This window comes from Poecilia mexicana, unplaced genomic scaffold, assembly GCF_051168715.1.
Source record: "Poecilia mexicana isolate PSO_F unplaced genomic scaffold, ASM5116871v1 scaffold_22, whole genome shotgun sequence".
NCBI lineage: Eukaryota > Metazoa > Chordata > Actinopteri > Cyprinodontiformes > Poeciliidae > Poecilia > Poecilia mexicana.
In genome coordinates, this window is record NW_028263391.1 from 1,409,828 (window position 1) to 1,426,272 (window position 16,445).

Genomic DNA, 16,445 nt, shown 5'->3' on the forward strand with positions numbered 1-16,445 from the left:
TTGCTGCAGCAGCCTCTGGGGCTACTGCAGCCCCACAGGCGCTGCATTAGTGCAGCACCAGTGGGGGCGCTGCACTACTGAAGGAATCAGCACAAAACTTCTGAAGAAGACCAGCGCAACGTCCTTCTTCACAAAATGTAAATAAAAATGGATCTGTGTCAGATTTTAGTGGTTGTAGGATTTCTCCATTGATATTCATTACTGGTTTGGACAATGCCTACCACTTCTGATGGTACACATGGCCTTACTTTTTGTATTTTAGTAATTTTATTGATTACATGGTGGATCCTATAGAAACAGTTAAACAAAAGCAGCTGACAATCTCCAAACATACCTACAGGAGAAGAGATTTAGCCACTGGGAATTTTAAAGATATTCCTAAATTAACAAGATTTTTGTACAATGTGACATTAAAGAGAAGCAACTCTTTAGGCCTGACTTGGTTTACTAAGAATATCAAATATTACAAATGGGCCTCGCATTGTAGAAGTTATCATTTTCTGGTTTTTATTCATTTATTTATTTTTTTGCTTGAAATAATTAGCTCAACATTTGCCAGTTAAACTCCAGGTCTGCAACATATAACAAATGCACAGCTGAATAACAATATGCATAACAGAACTGTAGGGATAACTGATTAAATGATTATTGCAATTACATTTTCTCTTTCTAATACCCATGATGTTATCACAATGTATTTTAGCATTACATTAATCAAGGAGATGGTAATAAAGAGATTGATTGAGTGTGATTAACCAAGGACACAGAAGAACGTTGTTTATGTCTGGGATTTTCAAGTCATTTTTGTTTCATTGTTGAACACAGTTCTGGTTTTTGTGCATATTTCTGTAGCCTTTGGCTAACTGTGGGTTATATTATGTACGTTATCACCTTGGAAATACAAATTCAACTGGCATCTCTGCTCTAACTGCAGTCTCATTCATATATGGTTTAACAATGTAAAATGGTAAGAGGGGATCAGCAATGTCACAAGTTTCTTTAGCAAAATTCAACCTGCAGGTGTTATGCCTGTGAGTCACCCAGTGAGGTGGTCCTAGCCCCATATCAGCTGTCTTGTGCATGGGAAGGCTAGTGTTGCAACTAAATTGTATGATCGAGTATTTACAGATTATTGTTCAGCTAGCTGTTAGCTTTAGACAGAAATACCCAGAGATCAATTCTGTGTGACATGCAGTGCCAATGCTAACCATTTGGGTTTCTTAAACACAAAAGTTTTTTGGTTCCCCCACCTGAATGTAAATGACTAATAACTGAGTGTTTTTCAGTGCCTTTCTCCGTATTGGGTTGTGGGAAATTAAAGCTAAAATAGACGGAAGATTTGAAGTGGGGTTACAAAAAAGAAGCTACGATGAATTAAATTTAAGCATGCTCCTCCTATAAACTATCTGTTAGAATATATTTTGCTGTTTTCCCATACTGACCTTGTTCAATGCTAAAAACACCAGAAAGGTCTGACTTCTCAAAGGCAACTGATCCATATATCTTGATGATTTTTTTATTTTCTGAGGAAAATAAATGAGGAGGATGTTATTAAACTCAGAAAATCATCAAAACTTGCAAAACTTTTCCATCAAAATATTTATTGAACTTTTTCAAGTTCAATAAATATTTTAGATAAACATACAGTAACACTGCTGTTCAAAGTAAGTAAGTTTTGAAGCAGGACAAATGTAAGAAGCTCTGTGTGGGATTATTTCTTATGTCTATTTTTGAGTTCATCAGTTTTCATTTTTTCATTTGCACAAAGCAGTATGTTGTTTGAGTAGTGAATAACTGCATGTAAATTGATGATTTGCTATGTGTTTTTTGTCTACAACAGTAAAATAATTTTGGTGATTCATCCTGCTTACTGCACACCTCTCTGAGTGCTGCCTCAGTTCAACGGGGTCAAAAATCACACCGAGTAGGAGAAGAGGGAAGGCAGTAGGGAAAGGGAGACCACTTACCCGGTGGTCCCGATGAACAGAGTGTGATGTGGGTGGGCAGAGCAACAGCCTTGGTAGTGTGTATCTGACACAGGTGTTAGAAGTGACAGTCGTCTGTAGCTGTCTCTTTTGACCACATTTATTTCTACTACACTCTCCTTTGTTTTAATGATGTCAGCTTCATTTCATGCTCAACGTGACTTTGCTAGCTGTGATTCAGAAAGGCAGCTGAGAGCTGGGTTTGTCTTTGCAGGTTTGTAACAAAGATGTTTTGTGAAAGGCTGGAGTTTTCAATTTGATTTAAATAGTTGGTTTAAAATTATTTTTTAAACATTTTTGTTAGTGGTTGTTTTAATTACTATAGTTACTATAGTAACTGTAGCTACTATAGTAGCTACAGTTACTATAGTAACTATATACTACATACAGCTACTATAGTAACTATAGTTACAATTTTTTTGTTACTATAGTATTTCACTTCCGAGGTATTTCACTTCCAGTTTATTAAACATACCTTGTCAGCACCTGCTGAGACCCTCCTTTGCCTTCAAAGCTGTCTTTGTTCTCCGTGACACACATTGAACAAGGTGTCAACAATGTTCATCATAGCTTTTGGTCCACATTGACATTATGACATCAAACAGTTGTCTAAAGCTAAACTCCTGTTCAACACTGGCCAATGTCACTTTGTTAGATTGAGATGTGGTAACTGTGGAGGCAATCAGAGTACAGTAAATTCATTATGTTGAAAAAACCCATTTGAGTTAATATGACCTTGTGATATGTTACATTATCCTGCTGGACAGAGAGTCAGGATGGATCATTGTTCTCATAAGGGATGCACATAACTTGGTTGTAAGATGTGATTATTTGACCTACTGCTGCCTTTCCATCATCTTGAGCCACTCTGCCCATTCTCCTACTGCAGGCTTCAAAACATAATTTCTGTCCACAAAACTGCCACTCAGGATATCTTTTGCTTTTCAAATGGTTTTCTGTAAACCTTAGAGATGGTTGTGTGTAAAAGCAAGAGACACTCAAAGCCACTTAAGTCCACTTTTCTCCATTTCGTCATGTATGCTTTGAACGTAACAAAGTCTAGATGCCTACATGTACTGATATGCTGTGATGTGATTGGCTGGTTCACTATGTGACAGCATAACCCCAACCACAGACAAATTTTAAAAGATTCCACCAAAGTGAGCATTGCCAAGAGAAACATAGGCGCCTGGCCAGGTGTCGGGAGACGGAGTTAGTGGGGTGTTGTTGGGACAAAGAAAGCATTCTAGCCAACTTTGTGACTTTGTCGCTATAACTAGTGACTTTTCAGACCCTCTACAGGCTTCTTTTTTTAGAGTAAATGGAGACAGACTTGGCAATTAAAGAAAGATTCTGTGTTATTGGAGACTTTGGCCTCAACATGTGAAGTAGCAATCATTCTACAGGGACTATACTGAGTAAGTGTTGCCCCTTGCCTTTCCTAAGCACCGTAGTCAGTCTCACAGTCGTCCTGCAACAAACCTCCAGCAGTGATTTACACATGTGCAAATCTGAAATATGCTATTGAGCAATGCTCGCAATTGTCATTCCAGACTGGCCACGGAAGCATTTCTGACTTAGACGGAATGGGGACTGTGGCATAGACATCGACCAAGATGTGGCAATTGTATTCAACGGGGCAATTAAACTGCAGTTGCCACCCTTCGACCGTTGGCCAGGATTTGAACCCAGAACCTTCTTGCTGCAAGGCAACAGCACTACCAACTGTGCCACTGTGCAGCCCTGGGTCAAAACATTTCAGAATTAAACAAATTTACACAAAAATGTCACAGTTTGCCTAGTAACAGAAACCTGAAGTCCCAATTTTGACAGTCCATCGGCAAAATAAAGTTGATTTCGAATTGAATTACTTTTAGAGACAATTGATTAGGTATACCTTATAAAATGACCAGTGAGTGTATTATGACTTAGCTTTTACTGTTGGTTAAATTTGTCAGTGTATCTGTCTACACCTTATATTACCTTATATTCAAGCTGCTCCTCTGTTTTGATTCTCTTCAGTTTGGATTAGTCAGTGCTTCCTCTGCTTGGTTTAACTTTAGCTATAGTTATATAGTTAGAAGAGAAGGTCAATTATTCACATAACTGCTGCATCCCTTCAGCTCTGTCTTCTCTGGCTCTGTTTGGGTCCTTCCTCACTATCCTTAACTTAGTGACCACTCTTCTACCTTTAACAAATGCATCTGCTTCCCTCTAATGTTTGAGACTGTAGCAAACTGCTTCTATTATACTTGCTATACATAATATTGCCATCTTTGTAAATAAGACAAACCCAACATGAGAAAGTCAGATGACTGGCAGCATTTGCTCTGTGGCAAATGTTTTCTTTGGAAGGGTGTTCTAAGGTTAAGCTGCAAAGCAAAACAGCATCCATCTGGAGAGTATTAAAAAGATTTATCAGCTCGGATGTCCTTGATGCTCACAACGTATTGGGGTGTTTGATTGCCCATGTGCACCCTCTTGTTGTTTAAAAGTTTTCTAATCACCATGGTAACCACCTCACACAGAAAAAGAAGACTTAATAAAGTAGCAGTGCAAATCTATTAAAATTCAACAAAATATGTGTACTTACAATATAAAGACATCAAATTTCAGCCTATTTTGATCATCAAATTTCAGTGAAAGGATGAGATCTTCATTTGTAATTTAAGGACCGAGCAGCCCCCACAGCCCTGCATGAATAAACAGATATAAACAATGGCTGAATGGAAAGACCACACATTTATTAGAATCAATCACTTTTGTCACGTTCTCTTAAAGGAACATCACGATTCAATGTCATAGAATCAGGTAATCGCTACGGCCAATGTGCAATACTGTCCTCGTTTAAAACTAGTTTGTAAAATATCTTTATTGTCTAATGACATCTAGCAGGAAGACCAGCCAAATGATCAATGCAGTGAAGAAGGTATTAAAATGTTAGCTCAACTAAACTTTGCTGAAATATTGAAATAATTTCAGTCAGTTTTCATAGTTATACTGATATAGTGAATTATTTGCGCTATTCAATATATGACAACTTTGCAAAACAGCTTCAGGATATGCAGTCCATCCTGGAACACTCCTAACGCTGTCCCCTCACACGCACACACACACACACACACACACACACACACACACACACACACACACACACACACACACACACGCGCACACTTTAGAAAAGAATTTAAGTGATACTGAGCTATCTGAACTATGAGCAATAACTGGAGAAGTGGAAATATTGCTCCAGAGCTGTGAGTATGGGTGTGGGCTGTTGCTTTTGATTAAAAACGAGAAACGGCAAAAGCTCAGTGTCTGCAGCATCACCCTGATCCCAGCTCCTTTTTCTCCTGCTCACGCTGTTCTTTACACTGTTTTTCAAAATCAGGTTCTTTCAGTCACAATCCAGTTCTAACATACAAAACTAAAAGCTGCAACACTTGAGCCTTTAAATCAAACACGAAAAGATTAAACTGACTATAGATAATTATTTAAAGCCAAAAGACGTTGATGCAAGACAGAGTTTTAAAAAAATAAGCATAACTTAAACATTTAAAAATAAATTGCAAAACTACTAGTTTTGATTGTTGAATTTTCTAAGTTTGCCCTGTGATGGACTGCTTTGTTGATGCAGGAGCTTCAATGAATGTAAATGAAGAAACGAGACACAAGTAATAAAAATATGTCATAATACACTTAAACATATGAAAATGTCTTTTTGTTCTGTGTGGTTTTGGGCTCTTTAAATATCTACCTGGAGATATTAGTGGTTTGTTATATTAATCACATAAATACCCATAATTAGATGACTACTCATCTCCTTTTCCTGTTTTGGCACATCTTGACCTTTTTGGACCTTCATCCCTTCATTCGTTTCCCTTCTTTTCACTCGCTCTCTCTCTCTATTTCGTATTGCTCTTCCTGTGTCCTTCCTATATTGACATGTTGACCTTTTTGGACTTTCCTTTCCTGTTTCTTTCTCTGTATATGGTCTCATTACCTCCTTTTGGCCATCACCTTTAACTTCTTTCCTGCTTCCTCCTCATTCTTTATCTCCATCTTGTTCCTTTTTTCTTCTTTCCCTGGCCTTCTCTCAATTGCTTTCTCTCCATTTCTCATTGTGTTTGCATCTTAGCCCATGCTGCCTCTCAGGAGCCCGCTCTTCCTCCGTTCCCTTCTCTATTGATTGGTTCATTTAATAGTTCTATCACCAATAAGCATGAAGTTGACCTTTTAGGCTCAGCCATGATGAGGTGTGTCCGTGTGTGTGCATGGGCGTGTGTGTGTATTGGAGACTGTTAACCTCTAAAAGAATGTGTCAATATTGATGTGTGTGTGTGCGTGTGTGTGTGTGTGTGTGTGCGCGCGCGTGTGTGTGTGTGTGTGTGTGTGTGTGTGTGTGTGTGTGTGTGTGTGCCTGACCTTTGCAGACCTGGCTCTTGATGTTGCTTGTCAGATCATTTGCTGGGCACAGGAAAGCTCTGCTCTTAAACAGGACGACATGGCGGAGCTGGCTCTCTGACGCAAAGTGAATAATGCATAGATTGTGTTTTGTTCTGGGGAAATACATTTTGCTGTTTGATTCAGATGAAGTGTTACATTTTTCACAGTTGTAATTGAAATCTTTCGTGAATAGTTTTGCTACATGTCTGTTAACTCATACAGACGGTTTTATTCTGGAAGCGTTGGAGTTTTCATCAAAGCAGTTCAATTCATTTGTATCATGCAAATAAAGAAAGAAATCTATATCAAGTTATTTTATAGAAAGGATAAACAATTTAGTTTGTCATTGTATTTTTTTAATATGTTAGTCTGGATATGTCTTTTAAGAATTTCAATGTAATCTGCACATTTTTTTAAAAAAAGAATTGTGTTTGTAAATGAGAACTGGTTCTCAAATATTTATATCATGTTAAAAAAAGATCCTCACACATTTGACTGAAATAACATATTTTTTATTCAGTATTTCAATCCAAAACACTTCACTTAAACATTGTTCCTTTTGGATCTGGTGTTGTGTGAGATGACATGAAAGCACAATAACATTCTTAGTTGTACCAGTGCAGTTTTGGATAAAAATGTTATTTTTATTTTTATTTTATCGCTAGGTGTTTCTCCATAAACTCAACATTCCCTTGTGTTGAGTTTATTAGCGGTTTTCCTGTTTTTCACATTTTAGTTTGGACTCCTGTGTTGGTTTTGGTTTGTTGGTTTGTTGGACTTTCCTGTGGCACTCAACCCGGCTGTCCTTTCCAGTAGTTCAGGATATAATTCTGAACTTTAGGAACCTCTGAACCTCCCAGGCAGCCTGCTTCCTCACGTCGCTTCCAGATTGATGGGTTTAACATTCTACTGATTTAAATATTGTGTCACCCACAGTGGATGACTGTGTCCACTCCTTTCTTTGTGTCAGTGAGGTTTTTTTTTTATCCCTCCACCAGCATCTTGCTGTAATTTATTATTTCCACTGGAGGCATGTGATCCCCACCTGGCACTTAACCTCCTACTGCACTCAAAGTAGATGTAGACAAAGAATCGAGGGATGGATTTAGAATTCCGATAATGTTTTTTTATTATCATTATTTTTTTAAGTTTTTTTTTGGCTTTAGTGGCCTTTATTTGAAAGTGCTAAGACAGGAAAGTAGGTAATGAGAGAGAGAGAAGACATGCGTCAAAGGTCACCAGGCTGGGAATCGAACCTGCGACGGCCAAGTTGCGGACTAAGGCCTCATTATGTGGGTTGTGCTTAAACCCCTGCACCACAACAATTTCATTTGTTGGTTACCCGTTTAGTCATGGTCGTCTTAAGTTTTTATCATTTTGATCTGTTCTTCACTCTTGTGTTCCCTGTTCGCCTCAGTCACTTTTCACCACTGAAGCCCTGGAACTAAAAGCAGTTACTTCAAAATGTCTTGTAAATGTTATGAATAGGAGATATAGTTCTAGAATGGTTTTCTTCAGCTGTGTCCTCAGTGTTTTCTGCACATGCAGAGCCATGTTTAACACACACAGCCCTCTGCTGGCTGCAGAACATACAACAAGAGGTGAGGAGTGAACATCTGCTACGAATAATATTGAAGACCAAATTATCCAGATTGATAATTTGATTGAAGATTAGTTTGAGTTGTCTGTCTGGTGATTTTAACACATTTCAGCCCATTAAAGATGGAGTTGTGTGTCAGCTTTAATCAGGTTCTGAACAACCAGCAGCAGTTCAACGTCTCTGTAATGCTGCTGTGTTGATGGGACTGAATTCCTGCAGTCGGACTTGAGAGCACAACTGAAACTAAATGAGCTGAAAATGGTTGATTTCAGAAGACTTGTCCAAACACAAACATTCCAGTGTTTTGTTTTCACTAACTTTGCTCTTTCTCCCTCGATAATCAATTGTTATATTTTCTTTTCTTTTCCTCAAGCTTTTCCCTCATTCACACCTGAATTGGTTTCTTTTCTTCAATTTATCTTCTTCTCTCCTTTTGCTTTTAATCACACCCCTTCCCTGTTTCATGTTCTCTTTATGTCTTGATTCTTTATTTCTTATTTTTTCCCATATATCACCCTCTCTCCATTTTTCTTGTCCACCCCTCATTTCATTTACCCCCCAAACCCTCTTCACACACACACACCATCCCACCACTTTCTCTTATACACATAAACACACACAGTCTATTGTTCCATTAGTCATTAAGAGGCAAAGCACTAGACAGTAACATTTAAGCCAAGCATTCTGAATGGTTAAAAGATAGCCTCATCTGTTGTAATGTGAGTTTGTTTCTGTGTTATGTGTGTCTTGGTGTGCGTGCATGCGTGTGCGTGTGTGTGTGTGTGAGAGAGAGAGGGCGATCGATGCAGTAATCTACAGGAGGTGGAAAGCACAGGGAGCAGGCCATTCAGCAGTGCTCACTAATCAATTGCAATTCTTTCTTTTACTGTCTTAATGCCCAGATTTAGACATTGTTGTGTGTATGTGTGTTTGTGTGGGTATGTATTTGTCTTTTTTTCTCCTCTTTTTATTGTCTGTGGTCCGGCATTTAGGCCTGTATGGTGTGTGTTGGTGTGTGTGAGGTTTGAACACCATGGTCCATTAAAAGCATTTCCTGTCTGTTCTCTGATGCGATGCAGAATTCCACTACAAAGTGAGCACCGGTTCTGCTGATAACTCTCTCTGTCCTCCAGTTCTTCTGAAACTAGGATACTGGGATCGTAGAGAAACTGTTTGGTTGCCAGTCTTGCAGTGAGCTATGTCTGTTAAAACACTGCTCAGCCAATCAGACGCCCCAAAAGGGTTGTGGTTCGGTAGTTAGTAGATAATTGTAAAAAAAGACAGCACTGAACTCATTGTTCTGGTCCTGACAAAGATAGAATTTATGCTTCTGCATTTCTTGATTTACATGAACATGTCAGAGGATGATGGCATGGATTTCCAGGAGCATTGCAACATATACTTTTTACTTCTGTAAGGCTGCATACACATGTCCACCCCTCCCTCTTGAAATGCCAGTTTTTTCTGGTGCAAAAACATTAAACCATTATAAATTACATCCAACATTTTCCACATACAATAAAATTTAAAATGTGCAGTTCTGTCCAGTTCAAAATCAAACATGATAGAAGATGAAAATTAATACATAAGAGTTGAAAAACCCTGGATTCATAAAGGTACACCATTAAGCTAAAACGTGTACTGGATTTATGAACTATGAATAATATTCAGCTGAGAAGGATTTTCAAAACTTCTTGTCTTTTAAAAAGAGAGAAAATATTGAGATGAACTTAGAGAGCTGAACTTCATTTAGGGTTCATCACATTCACTGTGCATGGTAGCATGCATTTCACAATAAAAGTAAAATTACATTTGAAAATATTTGATATTGTTTTTATGTCACAAACAGCTGGCCCCCGTAGCAGGAGTCTGGATTGAATTCAGCATCATTAAAAATGCTGCATTAACCCTGAAAAGCAACTAAATGATGCTATGCTTCATGATATCCTGGTTTCTTCTAGATTCTGATGACTGTCAGCAGGAAGAATCTCCTCTAGCAGTCTGTATTACAACAACTCTGCTGAGGCCTCTGACGGAAGACAATCTGTCTTCCGTCATACTTGTATGCTTAGCTATAAACTAAGCATGTGACTACTACTACCACTACCAAAAATAATAGTACACCTATTATTAAAATAGCATTCATGAAGAAGGAAAACAGACATCTGAGTCCACTGCAGTTCAATAACTCCAGCCTCTACTTATGCTTGCTGTTTAACTGTGACGGATTGGCGAATCATAATTGTTTTTTTTTTGTTTTTTTTTATACTGTTACATTTTTCAGTATAAAAAACAACACAGAAACTATTTTTGATTAAAAAAAGATAATTTGTCTTTATTTTTATATATTAGTATTTACAAAGGAGACTATGTGTCATATGCTCAAAATCTATTTTTTTAGATTTTGACCATTTGATGCAATCAAAACATTAACTCTGATTTGACTGAATATTGAAACATTACTTTGCAGTTTTAAACCAAAAGTGAATACACTTGAATGTCCCTGTGTCTAATATGCCTTTGTTTTCTTGAAATTGTTTCTATAGTTCTGAAATATCTCTCTCTGAGAATGAAGCAGTAAATGGTCGGTCAAATTAGAAGAACAATATAAACAGAAGGAAATGGGAGCGGCTGCAGAAAACAGATCCTCTGACGGCTCTGCTAACCTGCCAAGCTGCTGTCAGACAGACAAAACGCATCAAAGCACTCTGCCCCGACACACACAGAAAGGAAATATAGAATCAAAATTGCAATTACCTGCTGAATTTCTAAAAGGTAAACAAATCTGTGAACAAAAGACCCCCTTCACCCCAGCTCACTTGCTTCCTTGTTACACACACACACACCCTCGCAAACAGTGAGAGCAGCATTAGTGTTCTAGTTAGCATGCTGAAATGAATACAGTTAGATCCAAAGCAATTTCCTCTTATTTATCTTACCAGCCCCGCATAAATAAAGGCAAGGGCATCCTGGCAATTAGCATAATTACTATGAGGCGGTCAGACCCTCTGTGATTTCATAAAGAGAGAGAGAGAGAGACACACACACACACACATATACACACGCGCTCGGAGGGACCGCTGCCACAGGGTGTGTGATTGTATATACTGGTGTGAGACAGAAAGAAAAGAGTAAAAGAGATAGAGACTATGTGTTTGTCTGTGTTTGTGTCATAGTGGTATTTTTTAAGTTTGTGGTGTGTGTGTAACTTATTCTATGGCTATTGGTTCCGTCTGCTGCATGTGTGTGAGTTTTGAATCCGTTTATTTCACTGTATGTCTGTGCGTGCGTGCGTGCGTCCACGTTTGTTTGTAATACCTTGTGGGGACGATTTTCCTGACATATACTACGTTGTGGGGACCAATTGCTCCGGAGCCTGGTCCCCACAAGGGGAAATCCTGTTTTTGGGTCAGGGGTCAGAGTTAGGGCTAAGGTATAAATTGAGTTTTGGTTAGGGTTAGGGTTAGGTATGTGATGGTTAGGGTTAGGAAAAGGGTAAATGTAAGGTTTAGGCTGTAGAAATAAATGGAAGTCAATGGAAAGTCCCCACTAAAATAGCAACACAAACGTGTGTGTGTGTGTGTGTGTGTGTGTGTGTGAATATGATTTGTCCTTGATCTGCTTGCTTCCTACACACTGCATGCCAGTTCATTATAAGACTGGGGTTCACACTCTGCTATATAGGTGTAATTGAAAATAAAATGACATGGACAGCGCATACATTCACATGCAGTCATGTGTGCTGACCACTGAACACTCAAATCAGAAATCCCCATGCGTATGTTTTATAAATATGCAAATCAAAGTGAAGTCAACAAAGAAAAGAGAAAAAATATCTCTGCACAGACTGAGGTCAGCAGACATGGGGTCTGTGTTTTCTTGTTTCTATGTGCTCTATAAGCAAAACTTACTTTTTGAATATCACCTCCACACACACACACACACACCCACGCACGCACGCACACACAGACTCTCCCAGAACTCTTCTGACTGTGAGCACATGCTTATAACACACACGTGTATAAGGACTTAACAAACACCTTTACTTAACTTTTCCTAAAATCTCGATTGAAACTCTAAAATTGTCACTAAAACCACAAAATGATTTTTACATTATCATAAAAATATTTGGTCAGGATTTCCTTGAAAAAGTCGTTTTTAACCTCAATGCAATTTTTTTTTATAATTTAGGACTAGAGTGTGTGTCTTGTCCCCTCTCCGTGTCATGTTACCAACTCACTCTTCAGACCTGTCTAGGAATTCGACTTTTTCACAAAGGCAAACTAATCTAGTAAACTTTTCTGGTGTTTTGAGAGACGTTGATGTGAAAGTATGGATCCTTTTCACTCCTGTTATTGAGTGAATCACTAACAGGCAGCCAAGTCTGTCCCAGCTGCAGTCAGAGATGTTTACGGCTTCATAGTCAGACTGGCCTTTATCATGTTTTTATGGACTTCTTTTCTATCTTTTCCAGTTGATTTTAAATTGCTATTGTAGATATGTTAAGAAATATATTATTAGAAATGTTTAGTTTTCTTGCCAGTTTCTGTCCTGGCAAGACAGGGGGAGGGGGGGGGGGCACAATTAATGACTAAAAAAGAAAATAAGATTTTACTGAACAAACATCAGTTGGGTGGATTTCCCCCTCACTGTTTGCCTCTTCAACAGACTTTTCTCTTTTCTGCTGTTTTGTTACATTTACATACATAGTAAATTTGGTGATGTCTTCCAAAACCTTTTAGGGCGGCTAATAGTTACTTTCTTTAGTGAGGAGTTGAAAGTGAGGTTGACAGTATGCACATGCTTGCTTTTTCTTTTTTGTATTTTCACCAGTTCAGTGCATCTGTGTGAAAGAGTAGGCAAAATGTTTTTGGTTGTTTTTTTATTCATTACGTATATAAGCCTCTCTTGTAGCTTTCTGCTTTGGAACTGTTTTCAAGTAAAAGTGTGGTGACAAAAACATGTGCAGTATCAGTTTGATGCAGTATTTCACAAGTGATTGTCTCTATAAAATAAGGAAGATTGGCATGTATGTGTGTTATATGCATCTGTAGCACACTTGAATAAAGCTGTTTCTTTGATGAAAGCTGTTTATCCTGCAGATAGTTGGCCTGTTTTATCTATGTCTTTGTGCAACTTGCAGCCCTTCACTGAACTTCCAGGACCCTGGTGACCTTTTGCAGAAAAAATGAATATGAACCAAAAAAAGGGAAAACCACAACAGAACTGAAGACGGTGTTTTGTATGATATTTGGTGGGAGTTGTTGCTCTTTAAGGGAATATACGAGGCAACCTGGGCAACGTTATGTTTGCTTGCAGCACATCTATGACTGTGTGAAAGTGTGTGTTTACATCAGCATTATATCAGAATAGTTTAGACACACACACACACACACCATCACCTCTAAAATTGCTTTCCAATTCTAATTAATCTATGTTAATCCCTATGAAACTGGCAGATTTGCCTACCTTCACCTGGAGGCTCTTGTTGCTAAACCTGGACCTCAATCAGACAAGCCGAAACACCAGAACAGAAGGGAAAACACTTGCTGGGATTATCTACACATGTCAGTCTTTCTATGTGGTTTGCTGTGCCCCATTTAACCCATGACCAGCGGCAGCTTAATAGCAAAACCTGAGGAAGTGTAAGGGTAGAAGAAGCATTTCCTGTGTATGCTCGTATTTTCTTCACATGTAAGGTCATGAGAAGAGACTTTTTGAATTTTTGGAAAAACTAAGAATCCATGTGTTTTGTCTTTGTGTTCAAGGATGTGTGATCAATGTAAAATATTTTATCCAACACCAAGGGTGTAGGAACGAGTCTGTCATTGGGGGGGACGCATATCGGAAACCTGACAGATCAGTAAATAGCTTGAGCAGAAATGTCAAACAATTATGCCATCAACACATCAGTAACGCGTTACTCTAATCTGACCCTTGTTTCAGTAACAAGTATTCTAACACGTTACTATTTACAATCCAATAATCAGATTAAAGTTATGCAGTATATGTTGTGTTCCGTGTTTCTGTATGTTTGTTTTTGAGTTTTCAGTGTTCAGTCCTGTTTTCCTGTGAGTCTCTGTCCTGTCCTCCCCGTTGATTGCTCCCCAGGTGTGTCTCGTTCCCTTGATTACCCCGTGTGTATTTAAACCCACTTGTTGTCTGTGTTCCTCGTCGGATCCTTGTCTAAGTTCGTCGTGTGTATTGTCGTAAATCAGTGTCGTTTGTGTCACGTCTTGTGTTTCGCTCCAGTAGAACTGTGAAGTCCTGGATAGCGTTAGCTCTCGTTTTCAGTCCTGTGTGTTCAGTTGCTACCGGTATTTGGCTGTGTGCCTGTCTCTTTGCCGTGCTGCCTGTTTTGGACTGATTGAGCTCATCATTAAATTCATTATCTTCACCATAACCTGGGTTCTCTGCGTCTCTCCTCACCACCACCAACCACACCTCATGAGAGAAGGATCCGACCACGACCGGTGAGGCTCGCAGTTTATCATCATGGACCCAGTAACCACTACAACTCCACCGCTCTTCCCATTCCTCAAATCAAAGGACATTCACAACATCGAGTTCGAGGAGGATTTCTGTTATCTGTTCAATCTGTTTCACAATGACCTGTTTATGCTGGATTTGGTTCACGAGCTCCACGAAGAGTTTCTCGCCAAGAAAGTATTCACCATACTTGTTCCCGTTCCGTCCCTCCGCACCATCCCTCCGTTGCCTCCAGCCGTCTGCCCGTCTCCAGCCACATCCGCCCGCCCGGCTCCAGTCGCTACAGTCCCCGTGGTGCTGGGGTTTGAAGGAGCCAGGTTGTCTCCGGGACGTCAGGCAGCACGGCTAGTGGCGTGGCCCGCCCCCGAGCTCCCCGAGCTTCCCGAGTCGGCTGCTGACGAGCAGCCCATTCCAGAGCTTCCCGAGCCCGCTGCTGACGAGCAGCCCGTTCCAGAGCTTCCCGAGTCGGCTGCTGACGAGCAGCCCGTTCCAGAGCTTCCCGAGCCCGCTGCTGACGAGCAGCCCGTTCCAGAGCTTCCCGAGCCCGCTGCTGACGAGCAGCCCGTTCCAGAGCTTCCCGAGCCCGCTGCTGACGAGCAGCCCGTTCCAGAGCTTCCCGAGCCCGCTGCTGACGAGCAGCCCGTTCCAGAGTTTCCCGAGCCCGCTGCCGGAGCGCAGCCCCCCGAGCTTCCAGAGCCCGCTGCCGGAGCGCAGCCCCCCGAGCTTCCAGAGCCCGCTGCCGGAGCGCAGCCCCCCGAGCTTCCAGAGCGTGCTCCGTCCGAGCCTCCTGCCGGCCGGCCCCTCTGCTGGCCGTCTAGGGCCTCCAGCCGGCCCCACGGGCCCGAGGGCCTCCTGCTGCGGCGCTGGCGGAGGAGACCGCCGGACCCGCCTCCACGTCTCTGCTTCCTGCGCCGGTGGAGGAGACCGCCGGACCCGCCTCCACGTCTCTGCTTCCTGCGCCGGCGGAGGAGACCGCCGGACCCGCCTCCACGTCTCTGCTTCCTGCGCCGCAGGCGCCGCCCACCGCGGCCCAAGCTCCGCCTCCTGTGCCGTGGGCAGCACCCGGACTAGTTTTCCTGTTTTTGGACAGTTTCTGGACTCTAGCCCTCCTGCCATCGCCCCTCCGCCCACCCTGCTGGGTTGTTTTTGGTTTTGGCTTTTTCTGTTTGGGCGTCTGGTAGCCGCCCCTTGAGAGGGGGGTACTGTTATGTTCCGTGTTTCTGTATGTTTGTTTTTGAGTTTTCTGTGTTCAGTCCTGTTTTCCTGTGAGTCTCTGTCCTGTCCTCCCCGTTGATTGCTCCCCAGGTGTGTCTCGTTCCCTTGATTACCCCGTGTGTATTTAAACCCACTTGTTGTCTGTGTTCCTCGTCGGATCCTTGTCTAAGTTCATCGTGTGTATTGTCGTAAGTCAGTGTCGTTTGTGTCACGTCTTGTGTTTCGCTCCAGTAGAACTGTGAAGTCCTGGATAGCATTAGCTCTCGTTTTCAGTCCTGTGTGTTCAGTTGCTACCGGTATTTGGCTGTGTGCCTGTCTCTTTGCCGTGCTGCCTGTTTTGGACTGATTGAGCTCATCATTAAATTCATTATCTTCACCATAACCTGGGTTCTCTGCGTCTCTCCTCACCACCACCAACCACACCTCATGAGAGTATAATGACTGTCATTCCAGGATGAACACTCACTTTAGCATTTGCCTCAAAACTAGCAATCTACATACTCTGGTAGCACAGAGCCGACCAGATTCTGATGTATCTTATTGGTCAAAATGCATTGATATAAATTGACTGGCAATTGAACAGGTTCTACTTATTTCTAAAACCAAAGTAGAAAACAACAGTTTTAAACTCAATACAGCAATTTGACCAACAAAATAAAATCTAAAAAAACAAGTTTTGTTCTTCTTGAACATCTCTCTACATCAGTGCA

At 40.8% G+C, this 16,445-nt stretch overlaps 1 protein-coding gene across 1 annotated transcript in view; it reads left to right on the forward strand.

The window, feature by feature from the left end:
- Positions 1-16,445, forward strand: part of npas3 (neuronal PAS domain protein 3) — a 295,135-nt gene that overhangs the window by 164,895 nt on the left and 113,795 nt on the right. The window lies entirely within an intron of this gene.